Source organism: Dendrobates tinctorius, unplaced genomic scaffold (assembly GCF_039654945.1).
Source record: "Dendrobates tinctorius isolate UK_male_01 unplaced genomic scaffold, ASM3965494v1 ptg000057l, whole genome shotgun sequence".
In the NCBI taxonomy this organism is placed as follows: Eukaryota; Metazoa; Chordata; class Amphibia; order Anura; family Dendrobatidae; genus Dendrobates; species Dendrobates tinctorius.
This window is the reverse complement of record NW_027361725.1, coordinates 1,799,875-1,815,358: the sequence shown is the minus strand read 5'-3', so window position 1 is coordinate 1,815,358 and position 15,484 is coordinate 1,799,875. Positions and strand designations below refer to the sequence as shown.

General features: G+C 47.8%; 1 protein-coding gene across 2 annotated transcripts in view; it reads right to left on the bottom strand.

Moving 5' to 3' along the window:
• The window catches only part of LOC141091901 (B2 bradykinin receptor-like), a 67,506-nt gene that overhangs the window by 25,418 nt on the left and 26,604 nt on the right, over positions 1-15,484 (bottom strand). The window contains exon 2 of one of the 2 annotated variants that reach the window (XR_012232613.1): positions 9,181-9,472. The exons of the other annotated variant lie outside the window; for it this stretch is intronic. The gene's annotated coding sequence lies outside the window, so the exon portion shown is untranslated. Of the gene's footprint in view, positions 1-9,180; positions 9,473-15,484 lie in introns of those variants that run through there. 2 annotated transcript variants of the gene reach the window in all.

Sequence of the window (15,484 nt, the reverse complement as noted above, 5' to 3'; positions counted from 1 at the left end):
CAAAAGAATAGATATATACACATAGAGAATATACATATATATATATGCATTCTATGTGTCTATATCTATTCTTTGGTTTCTGTTAGAAACCCTGTCATAGGTCTCCATTATATGTCCATTTTGCAAGCCTGCGAGAAAATCTCGCCATACGGATGCCATACGGATTACATACGGATGCTGACATGCGCAAAATACGTGACCACACCTTGATTACGGATGACATACGGAGCACTGTTTAGGGGTCTGTCATCCGTATTACGCATGTAGAATACTGACCGTATTTTGCGTCGGTTAGTGTGACCCCGGCCTGACTGTGTAATGCGGTTGTTAAAACTGGTTTCCCGAGACATTTGTTGGATTTGACAGACTTTGACCAGAAGAACCCTAATTATTTTGTAATATTCCTAATTTGTTCTGTTCCCATATCTATGTAGTAAGCTTGGGTGTGTTCCCGTTAATATGTAGGAAGCGCATTTCTGATCCCGTATTTATGTAATAAGCTTGTTTCTGTTCCGGAATCTGTGTAATGAGCTGGTTTCTGTTCCTGCATCTATGTAGTAAGACTGTTTCTGCTATCTTTGTAGTAAACTTGGCTCTCTTTCTGTATCTATGTAGTAAGTGCTGGGTCTTTGGTTAAGAGATATATATATACTGTATATATTGCAATGTATGGAGTACACTCAATGGTGACATTGATGTAGTGGGCTACTAGATTTGTATTTGGGTTGCTGGTTTTCCAAGTCTGAGACAGTAATATACTGCACCAACTACATCTAATGCAAAATAAATGACAGTGTTAATTCTTAGTCCTTATTCCACATACATTATCGAGCTGTTATAAACGCTCAATCATTTAGATTGAGCGGTTATAACAGCTCGATAATGTATGTAGAATTGCATATGTGTTTGTGATCCAAATATGAAAACAGCACCAACTACCATTTTTTTTGAAGCCTTGCTACCTCTGCTGTTTTAGGCTTTGTACACACGTTGCGTTTTTCCTGCATTTTTTAATGCAAATTTTCAGCTGCGTTTTACATTACCAGCAAAGGCTATGAGATTTCAGAAATCTCATGTCACTCCTTTGAGCATTTTTGCAGCGTTTTTTCACCCATAGAAAGCAATGAGTTAGAGCAAAAAATGCAGGTATCAGGTTTGCTGCATTTTTGGTGCAAAAACCTTAAGGAAGTTGCATCATGATTTTTTGGGGGGCACTAAACTTTGTCAACATGCACAAGAGACAACAAATACACAGCAAACAATGCAGCAAAAACTCAGTAAAAACTACTTTTTGTAAGCAGCTTTTTTACTGCCAAGAGAGCAGGTTTTGCCTGCAGAAATATGCAACGTGTGACCATAGCCTTATACAGCAGCCTTTGGTAAGCAGGTTAAAGATTGGCCAAAGCAACTCTTCGGCCAGTGCTATGTGCTTGTCCCCCAGGCTCTGATTGACAATCAATTTCACATGCTGTTATGCAAATGAAATAGACAACATATGGAAATTGTTGGCAATTATCAAGATAAAGGAGTGGTTCTGCAGGTGAGGACCACAGACCACATCTCAGTACCAATGCTTTCTGGCTGATGTTTTGGTCACTTTTGAATGTTGCTTGTGCTTTCACACTCGTGGTAGCATGAGACGGACTCTACAACCCACACAAGTGGCTCAGGTAGTGCAGTTCATCCAGGATGGCACATCAATGCGAGCTGTGGCAAGAAGATTTGCTATATCTGTCAGCGTAGTGTCCAGAGGCTGGAGGCGCTTCTAGGAGACAGGCCAGTACACCAGGAGACGTTGAGGGGGCCACAGGAGGGCAACAACACGGCAGCAGGACAGCTACCTCCACCTTTGTGCAAGGAGGAACAGGAGGAACACTGCCAGAGCCCTGCAAAATGACCTCCAGCGGGCCACAAATGTGCATATGTCTGCACAAATGATTAGAAACTGACTCCTTGAGGATGGTCTGAGGGCCCGACATCCACAGCCCAACACCGTGCAGGATGCTTGGCATTTACCACACCAGGATTGGCAAATTCACCACTGGCGCCCTGTGCTCTTCACAGATGAAAGCAGGTTCACACTGAGCACATGTGACAGACGTGACAGAGTCTGGAGATGCCGTGGAGAGCGATCTGCTGCCTACAACATCCATCAGCATGACCGGTTTGGCAGTGGGTCTGTAATGGTGTGGGGTGGCATTTCTTTGGAGGGCCACACAGCCCTCCATGTGCTCACCAGAGGTAGCCTGACTGCCATTAGGTACAGAGATCCTGAGACCCCTTGTGAGACCATATCCTGGTGCGGATGGCCCTGGGTTCCTCCTAATGCAGGACAATGCCAGACCTCATGTGGCTGGAGTATGTCAGCAGTCCTGCAAGATGAAGGCATTGAAGCTATGGACTGGCCCGTCTGTTCCCCATACCTGAATCCGATTTAGCACATCTGTGACATCATGTCTCGCTCCATCCACCAGCATCACATTGCACCACAGACCGTCCAGGAGTTGGCGGATGTTTTAGTCCAGGTCTGGGAGGGGATCCCTCAGGAGACCATCCGACGCCTCATCAGGAGCATGCCCAGGCGTTGTACAGTAGGGAGGTCATACAGGCACGTGGAGGCCATACACAATACTGAGCATCGATTCATTGTCATGAGGCATTTCCACTGAAGTTGAATCAGCCTGTAATTTGATTTTCCACTTTGATTTTGAGTATCATTCCAAATCCAGACCTCCATGGGATATTCATTTTGATTTACATTGATAATTGTTATGTTTTATTGTTCTGAACACATTCCACTATGCAATGAATAAAAATTTGCAACTGGAATATTTTAGTCAGAGATATCTAGGATGTGGTATTTTAGTGTTTCCTTTATTTTTTTTAGCAGTGTATAAAAACCTGTCCGGTCGGCAAGACGTGGGTCTATTTGCACATTTTTACCATAATTTGGACCTTGGCCAGGCTTCTACTCCTTTGCTGGACTGAACATATGATCCCATCATGTATTTCTTCTCTTCCACTGCCAACGGCAGCTCTATTGTTAATCCAAGGAGATTACATTGCAAGAGCTTTAATCCAAACTTTACCTCTAGATAAATTAGAATAACTGTGTCCAATACTGAGGAATAATATATAGTCAACCTCCAAACCAGAGCACAAAACTGGATTCAAAACTGCCTTCTACTGTTTTGTGTATGCAGCTCCTATGCTGTACTATGCATTTCCATAATTGCTGCTGTTGTGAAGGAATGTAATCTTACCCAGTCATTGGTGACTACTTCTTGGCAGAAGATGCCAGAAGCAGTGGACAATCACCACCACCATCTGGAAACTCTGACAACCAGGTGGGCTCCCATTAACTCAGTGGACAATACTGTAAGCTCCACAGGTGACAAGCACAGAAGGTGGATGCATTTAGTACGTGCCCACTGGTTGTGAGTAGTACAGCTTCACTCCAAATATTTACCTGCAATACCAGACACAACCTGCAAAGGGTGGTGGCGCTGTTTTGGTTTTAAAAAAATCCAATGTGTTATCCTAATTCAGTAGTACTCCTTTAACCTTTCCTTAGGGCACTTCTTCACCCTCCCTGAGATGTCCAGTATCCCCATTTTCACTTCATTCCTACCACTGATGACATCATAGGAAGATTGGAGCCAACGCCATTTTGTCTGATGGCCGCTCTCCACTTCCTAATATGGCAGAGATAAAAGTAAGTTTCGTTGTCACTAATCGGTGTATTTCTGAGATTGTGGCTGTTAATCTGAGCAAAATCTAATGAAAACATGATGGGAGTCACTGGAGAGGATGGAGCCGGCTGATAATCAGAGATTGATGTCTGTGTCTCGATGGAGCAAATAAAAGTGACCTATCCATACAAAGCTATACATTAAAAGCCTTGTCTGAGATGTGAAAGAATTCTGGTTTTCATTTTTTTTTACAGAAACAGCGTCATCCCTGTGAATAGACTGTGTACGGTATTGCAGCTCACCCCAATAATCTTACCATGGGCAGACATACCACATGTGCAGCCTGTGCAGCTGCACCGGGCAGGGCTGACACTAGGAATTTCGGGGCCCCACACTGGCAAAATTTTCGGGGCCCCATTGAGACTCCGCCCAGTCTCCACACAGCCCCGCCTCCAACCCTCAAACTGTCCACAGTCCCACCGCTCTCTCTTGGAAAAACTCCACTTCTCACCTATCACACATTAACAGTTCCCATCACCAGATCACACATATAGTCGGCAGCTTTTGCTTTGGACAAAAGATTTTTTTAAGCCGCCACCATAACAGGGTAGACACTTTTGGCCAGGCCCTACTCTACTGTAACCTATTAAATATTTATTAAAATATGCAATACACTTTAGGTATATTTTTATTTATTTTTCAATTTTTAAAATGACCAATAATATCACATACAAGGAACAAATACTGCTACACCATGTCCAGCCCACATATTACCACCACATAGTGACCTATAATACCACATACAAGGAACAAATACCGCCACACCATGACCAGACCACATATTACTACCATAGTGACCGAATAATATCACATACAAGGAACAAATACCACCGCACCATGTCCAGACCACATATTACCACCAGATGGTGACTGAATACTACAATACTGATCATTAATAAAAAAACATAATACTATCACCATAAGTGGCATCATACACAGGAGATCTGTATTTAGTATGCAGCGTCTGTGTACAGGTAATATATTGATCAATGACATTATACACAGGAGCTCTGTATATAATGTACAGGTAACACAGTGATCACTCGTGACATTATACACAGGACCTCTGTATATATATATATATATATATATATATATAGTATACAATGTATAGTGTCAATGTACAGGTAACACACTAATCGCCATCACGACTTCCAGCCAGGACTCATCTCTGCAGGAAATAACACGGTTATCTAGAGCTCCGCTTGCAGAACACATTACTTATTTTTTCCCAACTTCTACATTACACCACATGAAGAAAAAAAGGCGACATAGTGTCGCTCTGCACAGTAACAGGACCGCCCCCCCATTTAAAACAGTATCCTCAAAAAATTAAATACATCACTGCAGTAATAATATCCCTTAATTAGACCCTATGGTAATAATATCCCCCATCCTGACCCCCGTGTGTCTCATTCCTGGCTTTAGCCATATGTTCTCCCATCCCGCCCTCATGAGTATCCATTCTGCCCCCATATGATCATCATATCCATCCTGCCCCATGATCCTGAGCAATCTGTCTCCAATTATGCCCCGTATCTCCATTCTGCCATGTTCAGCACACTGCCCCCATGTTCAGCATTCTGCCCCATGTCCAGCATTTTGCCCCATATTCAGCATTCTGCCCCCATGTCCAGCATTTTGCCCCAGTCCAGCATTCTGCCCCATGTCCAGCATTCTGCCCGAGCACCCAGCATTCTACCCCATGTTCAGTATTCTGCCCCCAGTCCTGCATTCTGCCCCCAGTCCAGCATTCTGCCCCATGTTCAGCATTCTGCCCCCAGTCCAGCATTCTGCCCCCATGTCCAGCATTCTGCCCCCAGTCCAGCATTCTGCCCCATGTCCAGCATTCTGCCCGTCGAGCATTCTGCCCCATGTCCAGCATTCTGCCCCAGTACAGCATTTTGCCCCAGTCCAGCATTCTGCCCCATGTCCAGCATTTTGCCCCAGCGCCCAGCATTCTGCCTCATGTTCAGCATTCTGCCCCATAGCCAGCATTCTGCCCCATAGCCAGCATTCTGCCCCAGTCCAGCATTCTACCCCATAGCCAGCATTCTGCCCCAGTCCAGCATTCTGCCCCATGTCCAGCATTCTGCCCCAGCGCCCAGCATTCTGCCCCAGCGCCCAGCATTCTGCCCCATAGCCAGCATTCTGCCCCAGTCCAGCATTCTGCCCCATAGCCAGCATTCTGCCCCAGTCCAGCATTCTGCCCCATGTCTCGCATTCTGCCCCCAGACCAGCATTCTGCCCCATGTTCAGCATTCTGCCCCCAGTCCAACATTCTGCCCCCAGTCCAACATTCTGCCCCCAGTCCAGCACTCTGCCCCCAGGCCCCCTGGATCGCCGCTGTCAAAAAAAAAGTTCTCCTTACCTGGCCGCGGTCCAGCGGCGGGCAAGGCTCCCTCCGTCCCTCCACGCTGCAGCACGCTCTAGCCGGCGACTGACACTGACGTCAGACGCCGGCGAGGTGCGCGCTGCGGCTGACGTCAGCTGCAAGCCTCCGATTGGCTGGCAGCTGTTAACTATTGACGTGCGGGCCGCTGGGCCCGCATGTCAATAGCGTTTAGCTACCACCCACAGCGCCGCTAGCCAGGGCCCGGTTTACCTGCCGGTAGGGGCCCGGTGAGCAGAGAGAAGACCGGGCCCGATGCGGGCCCCTCTGCCTGCCGGGCCCCATACGCCAGTCAGGGCAGTAATGCCCTGATGGCGGCCCTGGCACCAGGGCCCGGAGGTGGAGGGGGGCCCCTACAGGGTGGCTAATAATGAGGCGGAGCAGCAATGATCTGTCCTGCTTCCTCTCACACAGACAGCAGCGCCGCTGGATGACATCATCATTCAGCGGCCGGCTGTGCCAGAGAGAGGAGAGCAATGGTGATGCTGTGGAAGAGCATGCGGAGAGGTGAGAGGTGCTGTGTCTGTGTGTGTACGTGTGTTGTGTGTGTGTGTGCGTGCGTGCGTGCATGTGTAGCACTCTAGGGGAATGTATAGAGAGGTGCTGTGTGTGTCTGTGTGTGTGTAGGGGGAGGAGAGGGCAATGATGTGGCTGCTGGGGAGAAGGCAATGATGGGGTGATGTAGAGGGCAATGTTGGGGATGGTGGGGGAGGAGGAAATGATGGAAGTGGTGGAATGGGCAAGGATGGGGATGGTGGGGGAGGAAATGATTGATGTGGTAAAATGGGCAATGATGGGAGTGGTGGGGGAAAAGACAATGATGGGGGTGGTGAGGGAGGAGGAAATGATGGAGGTGGTCGAATGGGCAATGATGGGAGTGGTGGGGGAAAAGACAATGATGGGGTGCTGGGGGACAAGGAAATGATGGAGATGGATATACAGATAATGACTTAGAACTGGTTAATATTATATATCTATTACATATATCTACATATACATAGAGTTGGGAAAATAAATATTTGATACACTGCAGATTTTGCAAGTTTTCCTACCTACAAAGAATGGAGGTAGGAAACTGTGAGAGACAGAATCTTAAAAAAAAAATACATTTTATGATTTGTAAATAATTAAATTGCATGAAATAAGTATTTGAGCACCTACCAATCAGCAAGAATTCTGCCTCTCACAGACCTGTTAGTTTTTCTGTAAGAAGCCCTCCTACCTTGCACTCATTACCTGTATTAATTGTTCCTGTTTGAACGCATTACCTGTATAAAAGATATCTGTCCACACACTCAATCAAACAGTCACATCCCAAACTCTCCACCATGGTCAAGACCAAAGTGCTGACGAGGGACACCAAGGACAAAATCGCAGACCTGGGATTGGCTACTGGACAATAGGCAAGCAGCTTGGCGAGAAGGCAGCAACTGTTGCCACAATTATTAGAAAATGGAAGAAACACAAGATGACTATGAATCTTCCTTGGTCTGGGGCTCCATGCAAGATATCACCTTGTGGGGAAAGTCTGATTCTGAGAAAGGTCAGGAATCGGCCCAGAGCTACACGGGAGGACCTGGACAGTGACCTGAAGAGAACTGGGACCACAGTCTCTAACATTACCATTAGCAACACACTACACCATTGTGGCGCCCCTGAGGCTTCAGTCGCCACAGAGGTACTGCACCTTCTCCTAAGGTGTAGTGCCCCACCATCCAGGTAAGGTGGGAACTCCTTTCCACGCTCCACACCTGAACCCCACACACAGGATAGTTCAGTGGGACCACCTAACAGCTTTAGGCTGGGGGTTAGCAGAGCACCCCTCGTGGAACCCTGCTTCGTAACACGAGATGTGCTGGGAGGCGGGTGGAGTAAGATGAAGGTCAGGAAGAGGGAGTTCAGTTCAGTTCAGTTCAGTGGAGTTGAGTTCAGTTCAGTCTGGGGTGAGTCCCAGAGTGAGTTGGAGAGAGGAGAGAAGATGGATGTCTGAAGGACATGCTGCAGCAGGTCCCAGTGATTTGGGCTGCTGGCACGAGAAAGACAGAGAAAGAGATTGATAAGATTGATAGCCTAACCTTCCAGAAGAGAGAAAGAACAGATCGGAACGAAGGATAATAGAAGGACTGTGGGAAGTAGGTTGAGAAAGAGAAAGAACCCTTCCAGTCCAGAGCGCAAAGACCGGGGCCCGGTCCCTGAGGTTGATCAGATCTTTATGTCCAGCAACAGACACCGGTGGAGTAGTGAGCCGCTAACGCCTTGCTCCCATCATAGACTTGGGACACAACAGCACCTTATTAGAGAGCCGGGATCCAGGAGGTCCCTGATCAGGCTACAGCTGTCTGTCATACAAGTAGAGACTAGGAACACCTAGAGAGAGGCATTCCAGGGTAACTAAGTACTGGAGTGCTTCGCACCCAAAGGCGCATTGGAGGAGTCGTTCAGTCAGGTACATGTTGGCGGAGTGTTGGAGAGGAGAGCTCATCTTGCCTGGAGGTTGGCTGGAGTCCGGGCCTGGAGAACACAGTGTGGAGGCAGGCGTGTGTGTGAACTGCAAACAGTGAGTAAAGCCTTGGACCCGCATACCCTGGTGTCCTCCAGTTATTCCGCACTACTACACCTGAGTACCTGTACCTACACCATCTACGCCTCCCCATCATTATTCCATCTACACTGCCCTGGGACTACAGCTCCACCTGTGGGGAGCTTTACCATCTATGCTGCACACACCATCAGTCCCAGAGGATCTGCACGCAGCGTCGGCTAACACCATATTTGCCGAACACCACAGGTGGCGTCACGAACTATACATATAAACTATCTCATAAACCACCATTGACATTGGGAGCCCAGGGCCACGGACCGGGTCACCGCCACCGCAGCACATCCCCCTGACACCGGCCCGGTACCGAGTGCCCCACAGCCCTGGGAGGGCGACCCACCATCATGGATTACAATCCTACAAGGGCACGCAAAGTCCCCCTGCTCACCCCAGCACATGTTCATGCTACAGTCAGGAGCAGCACACACCCAAGTTCATTTGTTTTGAATGTTATTGCAGTATTGTTACATCTTTCAGAATCCTGGACTTTGGAAAATAGACAATGAAAATAATTAGGTGTCAGTTGTCAGACTTCATTTACATTGGTCCAGAGCCAGAAGCTTTGCGGAACAATTCCCAGCTTTTAGAATCTTTCCTGTCCTGGAGTTTCCATGTAAACAATGAACGGTGAATCCCCCAGAGAAGGTGCTGGAAGCTTCACACAAAACCAGAGAAATAAATATATCTGCACCGACCGTGCTGCAACCCTGCACCGCCCGCCTGGAAAGACTGCAAAGAAGAATAGAAAAAGGATGTGATTACCACTTCATGACAGCAAGGACGGCGCCGGGCAACAACTGAAATCCAAGGAAATGTGATGGGAAAACTATTACATGTGAGACAGGGGCGGACACAGACAGAAGAGGCCCCTGAGCAGGAGCAATATAGGGGCCCTATGCAGTCCAAGAGCTCGTCATAAAGCACAATTGCAGGGCCCCCCTTCCTGGGCCCCTTCCTGGGCACAGGTAGCATCAATGATATGTCCACCCCTGTACAAGGTCTTACTGAGATATATAGAGAAGAGATATATTTTCTATAGATCTGATATCTATCATATAGGGTGTTTTACACATAGCGATATCGCTAGCAATATCGCTAAAACGTCTCTGATTTTGTGACGTTATAGCGATATTGCTGCGATATCGCTATGTGTGATACTTACCTCCGACTGGCTCCCCCGCTGTCTGTCGCTCATTGCGCGAGATCGGGCGGCTCCATTTCTCGTCGTCTGCTTCCTGCTGGGCTTCCTGCTGTGTGAGACGAGTGACGCTGGACGCGGGCGGGAGGACGTCAGGATCGCTGTGTGTGAAAGGTAAGTATCTTCAGCTGCGTCGCTGCTGCATCGCTGTGAGATCTGCCTGTTTGGCAGCTCACTATCGATCATTTAGCGATGCACCAGCGATCTTGACCGGGTCGTATCGCTGGTCGTATCGCTGGTGCATCGCTAAATGTAAAAGGGCCTTTAGAATGTCTGCTTATCCATCTCATATCTTTCCCAGATTGATCACACCTGTCATCTCTCATGGCACCCAGAACTAGGGGAGACCCACACACTCCTGGGTCCAGGGTGAGACGCACTGTGTACTGTATCAGTGTCAGGGGCGGACAATGACAACTTGGGGCCCCTGTGCAAGAAATGTGTCTGGGCCCCCTTCCTTTTATGGCGACAAAGCTGCACATATATATACAGCCACACACACATACATGTATACATTACATAGTTTCCTTTATTATGTACAGTTGAGGCCAAAAGTATTGACACCCATGCAATTCTGTCAGATAATACTCAGTTTCTTCCTGAAAATGATTGCAAACACAAATTCTTTGGTATTATTATCTTCATTTAATTTGTCTTAAATGAAAAAACACAAAAGAGAATGAAGCAAAAAGCAAAACATTGATCATTTCACACAAAACTTCAAAAATGGGCCAGACAAAAGTATTGGCACCCTCAGCCTAATACTTGGTTGCACAACCTTTAGCCAAAATAACTGCGACCAACCGCTTCCGGTAACCATCAATGAGTTTCTTACAATGCTCTGCTGGAATTTTAGACCATTCTTCTTTGGCAAACTGCTCCAGGTCCCTGATATTTGAAGGGTGCCTTCTCCAAACTGCCATTTTTAGATCTCTCCACAGGTGTTCTATGGGATTCAGGTCTGGACTCATTGCTGGCCACCTTAGAAGTCTCCAGTGCTTTCTTTCAAACCATTTTCTAGTGCTTTTTGAAGTGTGTTTTGGGTCATTGTCCTGCTGGAAGACCCATGACCTCTGAGGGAGACCCAACTTTCTCACACTGGGCCCTACTTTATGCTGCCTTCTCCCCATCATTGCCTTCTCTCCATCACCCCCATCATTGCCTTCTCCCCATCATTGCCTTCTCCCCATCACCCCCATCATTGCCTTCTCCTCCATCTACACACACACAGACACACACAGCACCATTCAGCTCTCTGCACATTCCCTCGCAGCACTGCACATGCACACACACACACCACCACCACTCATCTCTACACACACACGTACATATAAAACACACACACTCAGCACCTCTCACCTGTCCCCACTGCAGGCACTCCCGCAGCTTCCTCTCACAGCCGGCCGCTAAATGATGATGTCATCCAGCGGCGCTGCTGTCTTTGCGAGAGGAAGCGTGGGCGCCGGGCAGGACGGATCCCTGCACATGAGGGCAATCTGGCCAGGGGCCCCCCGGAGCCTTGGGCCCAGAGGAACAGGCCAGATTGCCCTCATTATTAGCCGCACTGCAGGGGCCCTCCTCCACCTCTGGGCCCCGATGCAGCCACACAGGCTGCACATGCGGTATGTCCGTCCATGATCAGTGTCCTCGGGATGTAGATACAGTTTGAAAACTATGGTAAAACAGAGAAACATCGGCTGTGGGAAATCATAGGAAAATGTGTTTAACAAAATAATTGAAAAAAATTTAAGAGATAATGTTTAATTTTTTGAAGGTGTAAAATATGAAAAAGGATTTAAAATTTTTTGACATTTTCAACTTTTTCAACTGTATGTGGGAGAAGCTGCTGACGTTCAGCAATTGTGCTAGTCGGCACTGAGCTGCTCATTGGTCTTTACAGAAATCTGAGATAGCAGTCATATCAATGTGATTGCAGGACTCTAAGCACAGTAATTACACAGTTTAGCAGCAAGTATCACACATTGTTAGATCATATACAGAGGTATGCAGACTACATCACACATGACAGAGTTAGGTACACAGCTAGACTGTAGTTGCTGTGAACTGAGCAAAGCAGCCATGTCATTGTAGGTCCGGGCACCAGTGCTGCAGGGATGATTTGGGCTAGTGACATATACTCACCACTGAATGAAGTCATCGCAGCAGCACAGGTACCCGAAACTGATGAGCCGTCTACAGTGATTACTATGATCTGAGCACCACAATGACATGACTGATCCCCTCAGATCACAGTAATGAATTGTGAGTGCTCTCAAGGTCCAGGCACCATGGCTGCAGTGATCATTTTATCCAGAGGTGAGTACACGTCACTGATTGAAATCACCATGCAGCACTGATGCTCAAACCTGGTGAGTACCGTTCATTACTGACATGACAATGACAAAAATGAAACTCTCTCTTTTGACACACTCGTACACTGGAAATATCAGCTTCACCAAGCATTCCTGCAAAAGATGAATTGAGGGGGGGATGGGTGACCGCAATTGAATTGAAGGTGGGGGTTGGGGAGAGCAAATAATGATGCATTTTGAGGGTAAATGATGATGTATTGAGACTGGGGGATGGAGGACAGTAAACAATGATGAATTGAGGGCGAGGGACAACAAAGGATGATGAATTGGGGGTGGTGCAGCAAATAATGATAAATTGAGGGTGTGGGAGAGTAAATGATGTATTGAATGTGGAGGAGCGCAATTGATAATGAATAGAGGGTGGGGGGTGGTAGAGAGAGAAGACATGACATAATGAATTGGAGCATGTAAATATATTGAATCGGGAGAGTGGTAGGTACATAGTGGGGTCGTTGAAGATCCAGTGACTGGTATTGAATTGAGTGAAAAAATACATGTGCTAATTAATTTATTAGGTGGGGAAAGAGGATATTTATAGTTGGTGGGGGCACAGAGGTGGATTACAATTTATATTTGGAATGGTGGGTTACATAATAATTATATATTAAAGGGAATCTGTCAGCAGGATTGTGCACAGTAATCTACACACAGTGTCAAGACGGCGCCGTTATACTGACTACAATGATACCTTGTTGATGAAATCCATCTTGTGGTTGTTATTTAATCTTTATGTCCAATTTTGAGTTAATGATATGCTTGTGCACTGGGACGGGGCTGTGGGGGGTCTTCATGTGGTGCTCTGATTACGTATTCATGTGTATGGCTTCTGACAGGTCACTTATCCCTCAGATTTAAAAAAAACTTACTGTCACATCCAAACATAAACTAGGTGTGAACAGGTGCCTATGGAGCACCCCACAGGGTCATGGCGTACTCTGTACCGGGCCGGTCCTTCAGGGAATATCGCGGTGGCAATGATCCGGTCCGTGGCCCTGGGCCTCCATTAAAATGAATGAGGAGGAAAGTTTATAGGGCATTAATTCGTGACGTCACCCGTGGTGTTCGGCAATAAGGGGATGACCGACGCTGCCTAAGGAGACTGCTGGGGCCGTTGGTGATGCAGCAGAGTTGTTACAGCTCTCTTCATGGGTAGAGCTAGGCCCCAGGGCAGTTATAGTTCTTATAAAGGATAGTGACGTTGGGGTGCAGAACTGAGGGAATAATGAATAACTGCAGACACATGAACTGTAGTTTCCTTTACCTTTACTTGATGGTTTGGAATGCAGACCGGAGCACTGCTAACAGATGGAAATGGAATTCCAGATAGTCTGGAAGCAATTTAGGGTCACCTAAGCCAGATGGAGTTGGAGGCCTCCTTGCTGCGCTGTCCTCTGAGGTCCCTGCTGCTTAAAGCTGTGCTTGAGCCTCTGTTCCTTATTGTCCTAGTACTCTACCGTATGGCAGCCAGTTTGAGACTATTGCAGGTGTCGCTCCTTTGTGGCAGCTCCCGGCTCTGATATGCTGCTGTACCCCAAGTGTTTGATGGGCCAGTTCCCTGCCCTCCGGATTGTACCCGTGCAGCCACGGACTCCGACGTCCGGTTTTAGCGCTCTATTCTGGGGTGAGCTAGCGCCACTCCCCAGGTTTCCTAGACTTCTCTCTTCCTCTTTACCTCTTCTCTGACTCAGACTGCAACTCTAGTCTGGGGACTAGCTCCTCATTCTTCCAGTCCCCACCACTGACTGCCTAACCCCACCTCCAGGCCAGAACTAATAGGGAAGCTCCCCTAAAACCAGGTTTTGAGCTCCCCCTTCTGGTCTGGAGTCAGGAAAAGTGTTGAATGCTGATGTTACCTGACCAGGGAACTCCTCCTTGCTTCCAGGCATGACATCACCCCTTGTGAGGGAGGCAATGCCACTGTAGCTACCAGACTACTGGGGTGCCACACCTACCTAGAGTCGCCAACTCATATCAAACAAATAAGGTAGCACTCTGCAGCGCTATAGCATGGAAATATGAAAATATGTAAATTGAATTGCATTACTGCACTAGAAATGTGATAATTGAGAAAAATTGAGAATACTTAGAGCATAAATTGGCCAATTCATGTGTACCTGGAAGCCACTTTAAGGCTCAGACATCTGCCCCCTAGTTTACATAATGAATACTACATATAGCTTAGAAAAAACACAGTAGGGAATGTGCTCTAGATAACCATGTGTTATTTTATGCAGAGACAAGTCCTGGCTGGAAGAAGTGATGACGGTCTGTGCTGAATGAAAAAGCCTGGGAGGAGTCTCAATGGGTCCCAAAAATGTTGCTAGTGTGGGGCCCTGAAATTCCTGGTGACAGTCCTGCTATTCAATTAAGAATCAATCCACTCTTGAGAATGAGGGACACTGCAGCATAATTCGGCTACTGTCCCCTGACTGCTGGGCCCTTCTTCCGGGCTGAAAGGAGGTCTCCCATCAAGTGACACTGATCGGGTGGAACCCGCCTCCCGGGGCCGTTCCCTCCCTGCAGACATACCCACCTCTTTCCCTGCCAGCACTTCCAGTCTCTCTGACGATACCCGCACCTGTTGGGCAGCCGGCTCCATGAACCCACTCCAAGCTGCGGTGAGAGACAGGATCAGCAGGGAAGGTAGCGTTTGGCTAACGGCGATATTAGCCGGAAGCAGCTCCTTCCCTGCTGAGGCTCAAACATCGGCATCCGGCGGTCGGCGACCTCGCAGAGCCACCTGGCCTCTGGTGCATTTGAGCCCGCCAGTAATTTCAAATCGGGGCGTGCGCAGAATGGCTGCGTGCGCTCCAAGACAGGCTGAGGCCACCCGCCATCTTAACCCTGCTGGGGTAGACGGTCAACCACAAGGGAGGGAAAGTGCTTCGCTGGAGGTGGGTCTCCATACCTCAATACACTCCCCTGCACCAGCCACTGGGGATAACATAGCTCCGCAACAACTATTTGGGAGAACACAAGGGTATTGTCAGGGGGGCTTACAGGTGATAGGGGGTGCACATGGCTCATCTTCCTCTTCACAGGAAGCAGGAGCTGAAACATTAGAACAGATTCTACAGGGGGTTAACCCCATGGCCTCGCAGCAGATGGGGGACCCGTCTGGGATTATGGGGAGGAGGTTGGAGGGTTGTATTACGGCACAGTATCATTTGC